This window comes from Mus caroli, chromosome 2 (genome assembly GCF_900094665.2).
Source record: "Mus caroli chromosome 2, CAROLI_EIJ_v1.1, whole genome shotgun sequence".
NCBI lineage: Eukaryota > Metazoa > Chordata > Mammalia > Rodentia > Muridae > Mus > Mus caroli.
Genome location: NC_034571.1, coordinates 57,241,000 through 57,259,040, shown reverse-complemented (window position 1 = coordinate 57,259,040; position 18,041 = coordinate 57,241,000).

Sequence of the window (18,041 nt, the reverse complement as noted above, 5' to 3'; positions counted from 1 at the left end):
AAGCACAAAGAGGAGGAGCTGAGGGTTGCAATCTTCTGCATGGGCTTAACTTGTCTCACATCCATGACAAGAAGGTCAGTTAAGGCCTTGTTTGCTTTATTTGAATAAACCTAATGTGTCTTGCAAAAAGATATATCTCTATGCTTGTTGATTCTGTAAATTTCTACAAACTCCTTTGAGCCTGTGTGCAATACACATGATTATAACACAAAACACATGAGTCATCAATCTAGATTATTTCTCCCAGACTATTATGAGTGAGGTAGTTCTTCAGCTGAGTTCCCTCTTTCCAGGTGACTCTAGATTGGCTCAAGTTGTCTGACCAGGACAACTGCTCTTCTCTCAATTGAATTCAATGACAACACTCTTCACAGTCAATGTCAAAAATCCTCTCAGCTCGCTCGTTTCCTCCATTTACACAGGTTTTATGTGAGCTAGCTTCCTTGACTCCTGACCCATTTCTTTGGGAATCTCTGTCCCTCCAAAAGGACCCGCCTCTAGGCCCATCCTTTGCAAAGCCATGTATTATGATTTTTTGCGCTCACTGTTTATTAAGCAGGAAACATGTGCATCCAAATGGTCACTTTGCAGCTGTAGCTGGGGGAGAATTGTGACTTCATGACCAATGTAAGTTATGATCAGAATTGCCTCACCCGATACCCTTCATTACACTTCTCTCTCCTTTGGGCATGCTGCCAATGCCCCACTAGCTGAATTCAATCAAAAGTCAAAAGGAAGAACTATGATTGTTGCTTTTATATGCTATTTCTATATGTGTTTGGGAGGGATTTCTTGGGGAGACTAGCATTGGCATCAATAAGCTAAATGAAAGAGGTTACCCTCCGCAATGCCTAAAGTGTTGAGAGCTTAGATCTAACAGAAAGATAGATGAAAGAGCTTTATCTCTGTCTAATCTGGTTCGTGAGTCTCTCTCCTGTTCTAGTACAACTTTCTTCCAGATTCTTCCACCTCCTGAAGGCAGGCTAGGACCTACAACTGCAGCTAGTTTCATTCTTAGGTCCTTACATTTGGATGAGAACTGTATTGCTGGCTTTGGGGGATGGTCCATTTTGCAGACAGCATATCATAAAGACATTTAAATTCTATGATTGTATGAATAAATCTTCTTAATAAATGTCTGTTTGTATATATAAGTAGAGATAGGTGATAGATATATAGACAGACAGACATGGATATATACATAGATGGTGAATAGGTAGAACAGACAGATACAAACATGCATCATATTTGTTCCACTCTTCTGAAGTACCCTGGCTAACACAGAACACCTTGTACACCCTATATACATTAGTTTCTCAGGGAAAAAACAAAGCAGAAAAAGGTGTGAAGTGCACAGAGGGGTGTGAAGTGCACAGAGGGATGTGAAAACATAGTAGATGCTCAGCCCTATATAGGCTTTTATGAGATTTTAATGCTCTGGTCTGTTTTCTACAGTGTTTTTGTCTTGAATTCTTTAATTCTGCTTGTATTATGTCCATCTGTGCATGTGGTAAAAGGTTAGGGCAAAGTTAGTTACCTAGTATCTGTTGAATTAAACAAATAATGAAAACATGACATAGATATTGCAAGCATAAATGATGTTGTTGAATATTCCTCAAAATGTACTTTAAAATTTTTTCTAGGCAGTTTCTTGATTTATATCGTCTGGAGTCTAATATTCTTTTCTGCTGAAAACTTCTGTGATTTTCCATTCTAAGCATGGCAGCTATTTGTATTGTCTTTTTGTTTGTTTGAATTGTGTTAATGAGGTTTTTTGTTATTTAGGCCAGTTAAGAATATATCTTTGAGCAAGTTCACTTTAGTCTGTTTTATTTTTGTGTATGCAATTTTGGGGCAATTTAATTTACTGGAGAGGGTACATTTCTAGCACATAGTTTAAATTTTCCTCTTCAATTTTTTACTGATTTTCTAAATTCCTTTACAGAATTTATATGGATCTTGTCAATCAAATTTATTCTGTATAAGAGATTAATAGAGGAACGAACATTATAAGGCTTCCAATTTCCTTGAATGATTTTTAGTATTCTGTAACACTTTTTTGTAATTAAGATTTAAATACCCAATCCCTCAAGACTTGCCATACAGAGAGCTGTCAATCAAGGAATTGGCAGTCTGTAAGAACCACATGATGAAATCTTTATCTTTCCTTGCTGGTGCCTTCAAGACCAGCTTTCCCGAGCTGATCCTTCATTTCACATGTCTTAGAACTCGCTCACACTTCTTATGCTTGGAAATGTAACACACAAAGTGACAACGTAATCCACAGCTAATAAGTTAGCGGCTATAAAAATGAACATCCACGCTAACGTGCCAAGCATGGAGGATGGAGGTGTTACACTGTGCTCATGTATACATGGCTGCCAGGGCAGTAGTACATATGCCTTTGTGGATGCTTCTAAGTTATGCAAAAAAGCCGACAATGATTCTTGAACTTTCTTGTCAGGATCCAGTTTCATTTAGGAGTCAAATCAGCTGCATCAAAACACTTGGCCATGATTAGCCACACTTTGAGCCTTCAGAGAAAAGATGCCAGAGTAGCCCTTGGGTTGGAATCTTTGAGGAAATAGACTGTCCTGATATACTCTGCAGTTTTGTCCCTTAGGGTTTATGCTCTTCTGGAAACATAACAACAAAAGATCTTGGAAGCTCTCCCTGCCTATCTCTTAACTCACTGAACGTTGATGTAAAATTAATAGTTACTACAATTATTTATTTAGAGGGAAAGGTTGATTCTTTAGTGGATGCTGTTAAAGTATAATGATACTAAAAGTACAACTCCTGATTTCCCATTTTCATTCAGAATGTAAGGTTTTACGTCTATTAATTATAAGCACTGAAGTAATGCTCTTTGGAAATTAAAAAGCTAAAGTTTAAACAGCACTAGCCAAGCTCTGGACATTGTCACCTTTCTTTTCAACTGGAGAGGGAAGGAAGAATGTTAAGATGGGTTCTCATTCAGCAGCCTAGGCTAGCCTGGAACTCACTAGTAGCCCAGGCTCCCTCAAACTCTTTCCCACGGTCTCAGCTTACCAAGTACTGGGATTAAGAGCATGAGTCACTATGCCTAGCTCAAAATTCAATTTTTTGGCAGTACTGCAACATAAACCCAATACATACCAGGATAGTGATCTACACCCCAAGCTTGAGGTCTAATTGTGAACTTATATAACAAGATAATTTATAGACATTCTCTGAAAATATTTGATATATATTATAGATATGCTTTACAAATATTACACACACACATACACACACACACTCTTTTGATATCATGTTGGTTTTGTTTTTGAAACAAAATCTTATTATGCTGGCCACTCACAATCTTCCTGCCTCCACCTCCTCAGAGATGGAATGACAGGTATGTGTTACTCCTGGTTTGTAAATGTGAGCATATTGCCATATTCAATGTAGCTTTAAAGTTGAATGAGCTCACTGTTTTTTAAGAAGGGAAAGTATCCCTAGTCTGCAGACTAGGTAAGCTAAGTGGCAGGAGGTAAGAAAAATGTCAACTCCTTTGTCCATTACCATATACATCATTATTATGATTCTAACTTCACTGGTGGTAGGTATGTTTTGTTTCTATGCTGATTCATGTGACAAGGAAGGTTGAATAAATTACCTAAATTGACAGCTTGTACATTGTAAAGTTAGGACATTAACTCAGATCTCATTAAAAGATGTGCTATTTTTATTATTCCCCACAGTTTCATAACATAACAAAAGTAAAGCAGGCCACATATTCTTTGAAGACAGAAGCTCTACCTAAAACATAGCTGTGTGTTTCTCTGTGCTCATCTATTTCTTCATGTCTTCATTCATTCTTTAGGTATGAGTGCATTTAATGCCTTCTCTGAGTAAGGTAGTGTGTGCTGAAAATACAGTAGTGATCAAGACAGACTGGAGACCTCTTCCTCAAGAGACTTTCTGAGTAAGGTGAGTTTCAGATAAGCAAGAAGGCAGTGGGAATATAGTGTGGTTAGTGATGTAGGCATAGAAGGGTGCAGTTACCAGGGAAACAGATGCTGGGGAGAAAAAGCGAAGGAACAATATCTAAGCGAAGGCTTTAAGATGAGTAGTTAGGGCTGGAGAGATGGCTCAGCGGTTAAGAGCACTGACTGCTCTTCCAGAGGTCCTGAGTTCAATTCCTAGCAACCACATCGTGGCTCACAACCACCTATAATGGAATCCAATGTATAGCTAAAGTATACTCATAAATAAAATAGATAAATATATCTTTTTAAAAAATAAGATGAGTAGTTAGTTGTGAGCTGGAAGCTTAAGGCACTGCTGGGAGCTTTATGGAAAAGGTCCTAAATGAGCAAAGGGTGAGAATAAATGACAGGGACTCAAGGAAGAGGGGATGACAAGGACACGGAAGTGTCATGGCAAAGATACCTAAGCAGGAGCGTAGAAGCAAGAGGATCACACCTCTCTATTTGAAGACCATCTCTCTGAGCAGAGTTCAGTGAGAGGTAAGAGGTAGAGAGTGTGCTGCTGGACAAGGGTCTGAAGGCCAGGAGCTTAGCTCGGTGACCAGGTAATATCAATCCTAAATAACACTGTGGACTGGGAAGTGGAAGGGTCAACTTTGGAGACTGGTCAGAAGAAGGGGAAATACACTAGATGCTAGCTACCAGTAAGGTTAAATTTTCCTATAGGCACAACCTCTAGGTAGCCTGTATATAGAGAAAAGTATCTGAACAACTACCATTGTCAGGGCCATCCTCTGGTGCATCATGGGAAAACCATTCCAGATGTCACTCCGAAATAAAGACAATATGTCTTTGCATAACCCCCAAGGGACAGCTCATCCTATTTAAAACCTTCAACATTTAGAATGAAAACATGTAGTGATGAGGCACCCAGACACTTTAAGGTGTTTATTCCTAAAAAACAAAATAAGAGCCATTGCCTGATAATGTGGTATCAATAGTGAAGCCATGTCTTTCTTGGCAAAATATAGTCATTCTACAGTATTGATTTTATTTTTCCTTTCCAAAAGAAAGGAGATTTACTCTGGGATGAGTGATGCTGTTAGGTTTCTCCTTCTGTTTGTGCTGCCCCATGCCACCAGATACTAATTAGTTTCTTTATTAAGTCTGTCTATTAGATTCATGGTAGCCGAAAGAGAGTGTTAACTGTTTTGGTTCATTCCGAGTTGTGAATAATTAATGAACCTGAGACCCAAATATAAAATGAGGAGATGACTTTTGGACAGTAGCCATAACCCCAAAATGTCTCATTGCTTCCAATTCTCATTATAACAGTTAATTACAATTATTATCAATCACATTTATTAATTTTGTATGCAATGTTAATCATGTACAGGGCAGTATAAAAATTTAACACATTTCCTTTGTGTGTTCTGGTGTGTGTGTGTGTGTGTGTGCACATGCAGATACACATGCATATGTGTTGATGGAAGCACGTGAGGATGTCAGAGGTTGCTGTGTCTTCCTCTATTATCTCTGCCTTGGTATTTTGTTCTTTAAGACAGAGTCTCTCGCTGAGCCAAAACTCATGGTTTCAGATGGGCTGGCTGACTGAGAAGTTCCCAGAATTCTCTTGTCCACATCCCCCAATGCCTGGTCTCTAAGCACACTAGGCCATGCCCAGCTTTTGCCTGGGTGCTGGGAAGTTGAACTCAGGTTCCCCTGTTTTTATGGCAAACTCTTTTACCCACCAAACCATTTCACCTGCCCCTAAAACATTTCTTGTTGAAATAATGCAATGAACTAAATGTTTGTGTCTACCAAACCTTATATCAAGATCTTCATCCCAGTGTTATGGATTTGCAGATGATATCAGGTGAATATGGTTAGAATGAATTAAGTCGTGTTCACGAACATGAGGAGAGAACCTGCCATTCCCTTCCTTCTGTTTGGAACACAAAAGAGGCCATCTGCCACTCTACAGAGGACTCTTACTTTGAACTTTCAGGGTATAATGACCTATAAGCTACCCAGTCTATGGCACTTTATCATGGTAGCACAAGATGAAGACAAACAAGCTTTCTCCTGTGTGACAATAGAAAATCCCCTGAGCCTTCAAATCACAACTCACCCCTGGCTCAAAGAACATAATAAAGGCTTATGTTGTAAAGTGTTATTGGTATTAGGTCTTATAGAAAACTATGATATTTTGTATAATCATAGGCTCATATTTAGTTATTATATACAGTACAGAATTACATGATCATTTTTTCATCCATCATTGGTTTGCCATAGCTCTTTAAAGCTATATTAAAACAATTTTCAAACTTAACTGTACTATGCCAAATTTATATTGACATAATGTAGAATGTGTTGACTTGTGAATAAAACTTGCACATGGTAGTTGTCCTATATTAACTGTTCATTTTGGTAGATCCAAGGTGTGTGGGAGCAAATGAACAATTTCTTAACATTCAAATATCCTCTTTACTTATATTTTTCCTGCCTTCTTTTTTTTTTAATCTTCAGTAGAGATTAGTAATGGGAACACAAATCATTAATGAGTGCCTAAAGCAAGCAGTAGCCACATAGTATATATTTTATAAAACACTGAATCAAAAGTATTCACCAAGACACAGCAATGAACTTTCAAAAGGATAGCTGGGTGGGTGAGAGACTCAGAGCTATAACTCTATATGCTTGAGATTTTCACTAAAACAATAAAGACTGGTTTGTTTTATAGTACAAATAGTAAAACTGTTCTGACAAACTTCAAAGTTTCTTTGAATAAACAAACTATTTGAAAGATTGTGGATAGTTTCAAGTAAACTTTATTTGAAACTAAATAAAACTTCAAAGAGAAATCACTAAATATAAATGACCTATTTGCTAATCAATGCCTTTCAAGATAATAAAGAGGAAAAACTGTCTCAAGCTTGTCTATCAGCAGTAATGAATGGGGGAAAGTCAGACTCTTCATGGGAAAAAAAGGAAAATGAAGTGGAAACTTAAGGGTTCTTTGGAGAGTCAGTTGCGTTGGATGGTGTTTTGCTGGGGCAAACACATGAAAGAGTGTTTTCCTGAAAACTTAAAGGTTTTTTGGAGAGTCCAGTATGTTGAATGGGGTTTTGCTGGGAAAAACACATAGAGGAGTGTTTTCCTGAAGTGGACACAGGTGAAAGATTAAAGCAGACTCACAAGGAATGTTTAGCTGAAGCAGACACAGGAGAGAGGATGTTCTGCTAAAGCAAGCATATGAAAGGACCCATGATGAAGGATTCTTCACTAAAAACACGCATTACATTTCGTAGTTGAGTTGCATTTGCCGGAACTCCAAAGAGAGAAATGTGCCAAAACAATTTCTGGTTGTATGCTACAGTTTCTTGCTGCTTCTGTGGACTCCGGCTGATTGTCAGAGTGATGTCAGCTGAGAAAGACACACAAGACCCTTGTAGAGCACATGTGATATTTGGAGGGTATAAATAGGACTCAATGGACAGTGATGGAGCCTGAGCTTGGCTTGCTTACAGAGCTAGTTGTGCAATTGTTGTTGGTCTGGCATCCTCACAGATCTCTGCTTCACTGAGAGAGGCACAGCCCAGAGCGTCTCCTGGCATTCCTGTTGGCCTTAATCCCTCCTGCTGACTTGTGCTAAGGCTGAGGCCTGGTTGTCTCTGCTAGGTCATGCCACCACTGCTGATTCATGTTTGCTATCCTGACTCTCCTGAACTAGACTGCTGGTATACCCGCAAAGTGTTCGCAAGTGGATAAAGCTGCCACTGCTAACCTGTGAACTGAACTGCCAATTTCGACAACACACTGGGGAGTTTTTCCAGAGAACTTTTCTAAACAGGTCCACTCCACCCCCCATCCTTTCTTTCCCACTACTTCTGGTGAGTGGTGGGTTACAAGGAAGGTGAAAGTGTTTAAGAACCATCATTAAAAATAGGTTTTGAAAAAGTTAGAGGAAAGTTTATGGTCTTGGCCTGAAGAACCTTGCTATTCTAGGTGGTTCAATTTCACTTTTTTGAACGTGAAAAAAGCCTACAGCAATTTAGGAACAGTTGTGCACGTGCAGCATCTTTGTGCTTCTGAGGTGAGAACTAGGATAGACACCCTGAGGGTAGAGGCCTCCAAAAGACTAAAGCTTTGTAACTATTTCCCAGAATACCCCAGTACCTTTTATGGATACTATTGATATAAAACACTAGACACATATCTTAGTTTGGATTTCATTTCAGTGAAGAGACACCATGACCATGGCAACTCTTATAAGAAAAATATTTAATTGGGGTTGGCTTACAGCTTCAGGGGTTTAGTCCATTATTGTCATGGTTGGAAACACAGTAGCATGTGGGCAAGCATGGTGCTGGAAGAGGAAACAGAAGGAGACTGTATACCATACTGGACATAATTTGAGCATAGGAGACCTCAAAGCCTAACCCCACAGTGACATACTTCTTCTAACAAGGCCACATTTACTCCAACAAGGCCACTACTCCTAATAGTGCCACTCCCTATGGGCGCAAGCCTTCAAATACATGACCCGCGAGGACTATACCTATTCAAACCACCACATGTTTAACAATACAGGTAACACTCCTTCCGAAAGTTTACAGGAACCCAGAGTGTATTGTTAACAAAGAGAAAGTAGAAAATACCTCCCTTTCCCTTAAAAGGAATTCATTCTTCCTGGGCAGGAAAGATGGCTGTTCATGGCATAATAGAGAAGATGTTGGTATCAGTACCTCTGAAACCCATGATATCACATAGGTGGGACCCACAGACCTGTTGCCAAGGTAACAACCACCATATTACCAGAATCCATTGGGCTCACCTCCCACCTTTACCAATGACCACATCACCATCCATATAGATGAGGAACACCCCTTCCTCTCTCTTCCCCCTTTTTCTTTCTACCACCACCTTGCCCCTCTCTCTCCCAATAAACCTCTTACATATGGAACTGCTTTGGCCTGGTGTGCTATGTTTAGACTCGAGCTGCTATTCTAACACATCAGAAGATACCTCCTATAAGCCCTTTCCTCCCTAAGGATACCCATTATGGCTATACACACATACATCACCTCCCTTCCCAATAGTCCAAGCAACAGCTGTAGAACAAACTTGAATAAATACTTCTCATACAAAAGTCTCTCTGGGACACCAAAGTCCTTTCACCCTAGTCCAAAATTTTTCTGACTTTAGAATCTATCTTGATATATTTCTTTATTCATGATGCAGCAAGACCTTAAAAATAAAATAAAAATTATTAATAATAGTAGTAATAATGCAAATGAAGATTCCACTGTTAATCATGAAGCCAGCCACATGTCTTTGGAAGATCTTACATCTCTCCCCCTCCATATCTTACTGCTTGCAGGGGGTGAGGGAGGCCCAGTTAAAGTAAATGACCCAAGTCATAAAGCAATAGAGGTCTCAGGGACCATGCTCTGTCTGTTATAGCAATATGATTCTCCAATGCCAGTAGCCAGGTCAGCTGGACCGACCACCTAAATCTGTCGTATGCACATTATCATCCCAAATCTTCCAATGTCTACTTTAGAAAGAGCACAATATTTTTCAGGGGTACTGAGAGTTTTAAGTTCATTTGTAAAAGAAAAATACAGAGTGCATATTCCACCCCCACCCCCTCCCCAGAAGCACTGCTATTACTGGTGTTTCTCCCTCCTCCCTGCCTGGATCCCATGGAAGTGATGGTTGCCTTCTATAAGTTTTTGCTTATATTTAAATTGCCTTGTCTCTAGAAACATCATCTTTCCCCTGTATCAGCTTCTTGAAAGGTTCTAGCCGGCTGTCCATTCCTCTCTTTTGTGAACATCTGTCTTTGATCCTCCTAAGGGAATGCCGTATGTGCACAGCCCTTCAGCACTCTGCCATGCTGATCCACCTGTCTTTTCCTTTTTGAAAATCCCTGCAATTATTTTTAGCCCGTGGGTTGTAGGTTTCGGCATTTCAGTCATTTGTGTGTGTGTGTGTGTGTTTCTATAACCTCCACCAACATCTCCATGTTGTGTGAGATTCGTGTTATCTTTTTCCAAGGAATTCAAAGAACATGGTGATGCAGCCCTCTGCCCACACATTCACAGGAGGCAAAAGGTTTCCTCCCTGTTTTTCTGAAGTATGGAATTGTTTGGCTCCAGAGAAACTGTTTTTCCAGCTGTGAAGTAGCAGCTGACCAGATGTTCTTTTCTACACACTGAAAAGTGACAAAGAGTCCAGCATTGATGATGTGCTCAGCAAATGCAAAGACTCAGAAGAGCAGAAAGGCAAAGTTTGTGAATCTTTGAACTGATAAATCTTGAATAACAATGAAACTAGGAGTGAGATGGGCTTAACATTCAACTTTTTGTTTATTTATTTATTTTTAGAATGTGCTATGGGCTACATGCTGAGAAGAAAAAGAATAAAACCCGGCACCTCCCCTTTGGGAAGGAGAGACACAAAGAAGCCAGCACTTATTCATCTGGTGCTCCTGGAAACACTTACTAAGCAGCTAATATGTTCCAATCACTATTTTCAGTCTCAGAAGTACGTCAGTAAACAGATAATAACCTCTGAAGTTATTAGATACAAAAATGCATAGCAAATAATTGTGTGTGCTCTGGGATCAAGCCTTCTGGGTCCAAACTCTGTAGGATGCAGGGGAGGGAAGCCACCTCTATGTAACACAATCTCCTCTTGTAGAAAGCAGGGAGACAGTGAGCTTCTGCACAGAGCTGTTATGTAGATGAAAGGAGATAACGCTGTATTAACGACTTTTCTCACTGCTATGACCAAAGACCTGATAATAAACAACTTAATGGGGAGCTGTATTCTGCCTCTTGGTTCAGGAGCGTCTTTCAGGGCAAGGAAGATATAGCAGAAGTAACAGCTTGCAGCTTTGGCAACTGAAACTTGCTCAGATTTGGGGAGATCAGGAAGAGAGAGAGAGAGAGAGAGAGAGAGAGAGAGAGAGAGAGAGAGAGAGAGAGAGAATATGCTGGGACTAAGCTGGCTGTCTCCATTTCCCCTTTGTATTCAGCCTCGTAGCTTACCCATGAGATACAGCTCACATTCAAGATTAAACAGCAGAAAACACCTAAAGGTATGCGAAGTGGGTACCTCTAGGTCATTCTTGATCTAGTCAAGCTGGCAGTCAAAATTGACCATCATACCTCCAAATAACTTGGGTCTAGAGCACAACACTATGTCCATGACGCTTAGCCATGGTTTTATTAATACATACTCTTACTTTAGACAAGGGATGCTTTGCTGATGATGTGTGCTTTTTTTATTCTGGAGTAAGCCTCTCTGGGTATAATGAGGCAAAGACATACTAGGACATGTCTTCTTATAGGACACAACACCTGACTCCTGAATGCCTACTAAAGCCAAAGTAAACAGAATTCCTAGTAGGAAGACATTGCACTCTAAAGTTCTGAAGCAAAAGGAAGAAAGGCTGCACTTCAGTTCTTAGAAATGCAAGTAGCTGAAGCTGTGCACTGGGCACAGGACTTAATATAAGAAGTGGGAGGGTGGAGGCAGAGGGTCTTGAGTTCAAGGCTAGCCTTACCTTCCTTAGAGTTCCCATGTGCCACTATGAAGCAGAGTCTGGCAGGAGACCCTCAGAGGCCCACCCAAAAGTAGGTATCCCTACAATGAGCAAATGTGTGGTGGTGAGATGGGAGAAAAAAAAAGAAGCTGAACTGGAGATGCAAGGGTGGTGATGATGTGATGGTCTAGCCTGATGTAAGGAGCATGCAGTACGACCTAAGGCCATGGTGATGTCCCAAGGGTTCCGTAGAGCTGGCACCCCTCTTCACCTGGGCAAAGTGGAAGAGCCTGCAGTGGGCTGCACAGCTCAGCTACCACCTAGGTCCACACCCAGTGCTTTAGTTGGCCCACTCCAACATCTACCCCACATATGAGCTGAAGCTGAAGATGAAGTTCGTGAAGGGTCCAGGTCTTCAGAACCAAAGTGGTAGGATTTTCTTGACACAGGCCAACAACAGGATATCCAAGAGGAGTCCCCGTGAGTATCCGATATTGATAGTGTAGCAGAAGCCAGAGGTATTGAACCAAGCTAATGTCTCATTGTAATGAATATTTGCAACTAAAGAGTTTTGGGCAAAGGGTGTTTGGGCCAAACCATGATGTGCTGCAGCTTCTGTGCTGAGATGTTTGTTTCTTATTTATTTTGTTTTGTTTTGTTTTGTTTCCTTTTGTAGGAAGGAGGTTGCAAAAGTGGAGGGCAGATATGGAGAGACAGGGAGATGAATGGGATTGAAGTTCATGATGGGAAATTCATCAAAAAAATCAATAAAATGTTAAGAAAAATGTTTGAGGATATCTGAGTTATATGTGATCCTGCCTCAAGAAAAGATGGAAAGAGAGAAGGAGGGAAGGAAGGAAGAAGGGAAGGAAGGAAAAGGGAAGGGAGAGAAGGAGGTAGTGAAAGAGAGAGGGGAGAGGAAAAGAGAACCAGAGAGAGACCAAGAAAGAGAGTAAGAGGAGGCAGAGAAGCCATAACCCAGCAGAGGTTGGGGAGGAGCTAATGAAGACAGTTGCAGACAGTGGCTCAAGGGATTTGACAGTCTTTTTCCTGTTGCAGGGAATGATGCTAGTTTAAAGCAAGATAGTGACAGGGTCGGCCTTGTAGGACACTCTCCAGTCTGAAAGTGAAGGTGATAGACAATGATCCTGGCTGGGAGAGAGGAAGGCCTGAGCCGAGGTGAAGGTTTGGGAATGCAGCAGAGATCTAGGTGTGGGGAAGGAGAGCTGCTAATCAAGGAGATCTGCTGAGTTCCTGGCTTGGGCAGTGTCCAGGCAGTTCTCTTCATTAAGCGGGTGGGGACATATTCTAGGGAAGGATCATATCTGATAAGTGGAACATTGCATTGTTCATGATTACATTGCACTTGTAGTCCTCTGTGTCACCTAGGTAGGGACCTTTGGAGCTTGGAATCCACAAGAGATACCACATAGAGAGCTATGTGGAGGAACCATAGGTGCCTGGAGGCACATGAAACCTAGAAAAGAGCAAAGATGACTCAGGCATCATTATACCTGAGCACCTCTGGGAAATAGGCCGTAAAATGTGAGAGCCAAGGGCAGATAATTGCTGAGTGGCAGAGCCAAGCTTGTCTGACTGTACAGGTTTCCCTTTCTTTGCTTCAGTGCCTTCCTGGTGAGTGGCATGATGATCCATTGGAAGAAGCAGTTGTCTCTGGATGTTGACAACATTGGTTGTTTACTCCAGTGCAGCACTGGTGGCCTTTCTAAAAATACAAACATTAATAAAGCGTGACTATTGTCCTGGAAGCAGATAAGATGGGCAGGAAGTCCACAGACTCTTTCCATAAAGTGCACTCAGTATAGGGAAGGAAGTTTGTGCAGGGTATGTTTGTCACAGGGTCTAAGAATGAAGAAGGACCTCTGAGCCAAAGGTGTGGTTTATCTACCTCCCTGAGGCTTGTTTGTCACAATCAATGTGATTCAAAAATACTCAAATGGAGGAAGATACCCTGTCTTTGAAGAAGATAAACCTCTTACAAAAGAAGACTGTCAATGTGGGAGGAGATTGAACAGGAGATAGCAAGAGTTGGAAGGGAAACAGAAGGAGAGGTACTTATTTTAAGGATCCAGGAAGACTACCTCATCAGGATAGAACCCTGACCCTCCCCCCCACTCCCCGCCCCTAGAAAATGCTTTACAATGACCAGCAGAGACTGACTAGTCCTGGTATTTGGTCTTGAGTTTTGCTTGCTAACATCAGGTAAATTACAATTGTAAGTTGGCTGGTAAACCCTTTGGTAGTGGGAATGTGCCTGACTCTTCTTGAGATCTGTGCACAGCCTGGTACAGTAGCTCTTCAGTAAGTAGGGAAGATTTTTCAGATTCCCTTACGGGTGGTTTTGCTTTTCATGCCAAAGCATTCAGGCTGATGGATATAGCAGAAAGTCTTAACTACAAAGACAGAAACATGTCTAATGAAATCTCTGAAGTAGCCACCAGAACTCGGGTGGGCGTTTCCCCTTCTTGACCTCTACACTAATAAACTTTTAATAAATGCGGTAACATTGTCTTTTTGTAAAAGATTGCTTTAGAGGGCTTTTTACCAAGCAATGGTCTAGAGGCATCATCAGAATTATTAAGATTATAGTGGGCTGGAGAGATGGCTCAGTGGTTAAAAATCACATTGTCTTTGAGAAGGACCAGATTTAGTTCCCATCACCAACACTGTGGCTCACAGCCATCCCTAACTTAAGTTCCAGAAGATCCAATGCCCTCCATAGACATATGTGCAGGCAAAATACTTGCACACATAAAATAAAATTTAAACACACACACACACACAAACCCTAAAAGCTGTGCTTACATTACTGGTCCTATTCTTGCTTCCTCCCCTACCCTCTCATGCACATAGCTTTTAGGGTGATTAAAGGAAACAAAGACCAATGAATGAGCTTCTGAGATGCTCTTTCTGCTGAAAGAGAAGTATGATCAATGGTGTCTTAAAATATACAAGAAAGACTCCCAGAAGCTGAACCCTAGCTCTGCACTGTGGAATAAATGCAGAACACCAAAATGAAAACACACAAAGCTCAACGTTTCACAACTTACTGTCATGTGGGAATCACCCATCATCCCATGGGACTTGACAAAACTAAAAGCAGGCAGGAAAGTGTGAACACTTTATAGTAAAAATGAGAAAGACTTCAGGTCTTCCCTGATGGAGCCTGCTGGCATAGAGATACAGGAAGTAGGATAACTAGAAACAGCATCTTATAGTAAGGCTGCTGGGAGGAGCAGGTGGGATCTAATCTGATAGCACCGGATTTGGAAGTACAGGTCAAAGACAGGGATGTTGACTGGCATTTGACGACCTCTGACCATTCTGGGTGTATTTCCATGAAAGGCTGTAAGTTTTTGGTCTCATCGTCAGGTGTGGTTTTTGTACATACTGAGTCTCAGCTCTAGCATCTCGGAGGTTCATTCTTCCAGAATGGAAGCCATCCCTAACTTACACATATGGAGCCAGAACACAAAAGCATTATTCTCTGATCTAGAGAGACTGGAGTGGTCACACCGAATTGTAGGTGAGTGTTGAGAGTGAATGCTGAGTAAGGGCAACTTCATATTGGGAATCAGATTCCTGAGGGGAAAAATAAAAAAAAAATTTAAAAACTTACTCCTGTCTAACAAATACATGTTTTCATAAGTGCATTTACTACAGTTATTTCTAAAAATAAATGATGGAATTTCTTCTTGCTATATTCCAATCATTATTATGTATATTCCTCTTATTTTTGTTATTCATAAGAAGACAAGCAAAGTTAAGAAATCTTCTTATAAATTATGCGAGTTACCACTTAAAATAGAAAATGGCCCTTCACTCACCAGATTTTTTGTAAGTCTAGTTTGGGCCTTGCCTTTAGGACTATTACCCTGGCCCTTGCTATTTCTCTTCCTTAGTCATAGGAGTCACAGCCCATCCCCTGCCTCAGCTCTAATGCCAATCCATAAACACCTCAAAAGGTCTCCCATATCCCCTATGTGTTTACAGCCCAGACAACAAAAAGCAGGAGCTGTCCTCATAGCTACAGCCACTTTAAAGAATCGGGTTCTAAGGATTTATTATATCTTCTCATGAATCATGTAATTATTTTTTAATGCAGAGGTTGAAATAAGCAAGTTCTTTAAATTAAAAAAAAAAAAAAACCCACACACCCTCCAAAGAGCACCATCCAAAGAGGAGTGCAAAGGTCTCTGGAGACTGGCTGTAGCTGGTTTAACAGGTATTTACTGAGCACTTGAAGGTAACTGGGGAGAAGTGAGCTTTGATCTGAGATCCACAGGACTTGTGTTGTGTGGTACAACAGCAGTAGGATCTGATTCTCACAGGTGGACTAGAGTGTCCTGCTTGGAGTCCTGTAGTGTCTTTAGTGTCCTATCTAAGTCCTTCACTACTTCCCGCTACCCCTGCAGCCAGAGACCCTCTTTCCTCACCTTCTCTTTCCAGAGTAGGACCCTCTGGGCTCCCAGTTCCCTAAGAGCACAAAAGAGAATATGATGTTATTATTTTTTTTATTTTTACATTTATTCGGTGATAGTGCCCCAGACACTTTACTAGCAATAGAGAAGAATGGGAGAGAAAGGTCAGGGAGCAAGTGAGGCATTTCCATTCTCCATAAGGAGACAGTTTAGCAAACAATAAGCTGTAGCTTGGTTTCTGCTGTTTATTTGGTTCATTTCTATTTGGGTGCCTGCCCATACCCTTAGTGTCACCCTTAGACAAATGCCATTGTCTGTTATCCACTCTGTTTTGCCCCTGCAGCTCTTGCGCTCAGCCACAAAGAGGCAAGACATTCAAAGGAGAGGGGGAGGGAGAGGGAGAAGGAGAGGGAGAATAGACAAACAAAACCCTATAACATTCATTTCTTTGGCTTTACATCTGTTTTGCTGTTTATTCTAGGAAATCCCAGCGCCAGGACTTAGGTTCTTTGAAGGAGCCATTAACATAGTAGTTGCAAGCACACTGTGCTGTTCCTGTATAGCTGGCCTATTAAAGTAATAATTATAATAAATGGGCCGCCATTATGGACAGAGGTAGCTTTCTGTCACAGTAGCGATATCCTTGACATACTACATTTTAGGTAGAAAAGCTTCTGTTGGCTCAGAGTTTTGGAGAGTTTGACCCGTGGTAAATAGGCCCTTGTTGCTTTAGGCCTATAATGAGGCCAAGTATTATAGTAGGGAGCCTTGGGGCAGAGATATACCACTTCTCTTTCTTATTCCTAGGAAGGAAGTTTTAAAATGAAGAACTGAAGTCCTACAATCTTTTTTGAAGCCTGCCTCTGTGACATGAGCACCTGCCACAGAGCCACACTGCCTAAACGGTCCATGATCCCAGTAGTGCCACTCTGGGGACAAGATGTTAAGAGTGGCTCTTGGGAGATATTTAAACCTTAACAATGTGGTACTTATCAATGGAGTCAGTAGTTGGTAACATTTTAACTCAAGCAATGAGAAAAAGTCAGTCTGGTAGCCAGAAATCTGACCAAAGTTTCTGCTACTCTAACAGAGTGCCATAGACTGGGTCCATTGTAAAGTTCTGAAATTTACTTGACTTAGAGTTCTGGACACTGAGAACTGATGATGACTCCTTGCTGTGTCAGAGAATTGTGGTACCCAGGTGGTAAGCAAAGGAACAGGGAAGAGAACAGCGCCTCCCACCCACCTTTATAATTAGTAGCTAACCTCTAACCTATTCCCACAATAATGGCCTCCTAGCCATATCCATGAGAGCAGTGTCCCACCAACCCAATCACTTCCAAAATGTTTCACCTCTTCACACTATCACGATACCAATTATATTTCAACAGAGTTTTGGAGGAAGCACTTGGGTCATGGTAGTCTCTCATTAAGTTTCCGGACTCAAGATTTCACAGGCCCTGGATGCCTGGTGGACATAGATCTCTTCAAGCAACACTCAGTAGAACTCTGGATTTTGGAAACACTGTGCATGGTAATCGGGTGTGCTTCGCCACCCCTTTGCTTAGTGGTCTGTGAGGCTGTTTCTTCTGAACACAACTTGGAGTGAGAGAGGAATTTGCAAGTCTATGCTATTACACAGTTTCTCCACATCTTGAATTTTATGAGCCGGTAGATGCAGTCCTTAGTATAAAATGGCTGAAGCAACCAGGTCTAATAATAGAGCCATAAAAAGTGCCCAGGGTTTAAGAGCATCTTTATCAACTTTTAAAGAAAAGAACCAACTGTATCTTATGTGTACGAGTAGTTTGTCTGCACATATGTCTGTGCAAAATGTGCATGTCTGGTGCCCCAAGAGGCCTGAAGAGGATACTGAGTCCACTAGGAATGGAGTTATAGATAGTTGTGAACCCTCAAGAACTCAACTCAGGTCCTCCAAAAGAGCAACAAGTGCTCTTAACCCATGAGCCATGTCTCTAGCCCTGGTCTCACTCTGTAGCCCTGGCTGGCCTGGAACTCACTATGACATTGAATGCACAGTCTTGCAACAGTCCTGAGATTAAGTGTATGTGCCACCATGCTTTTCACCAA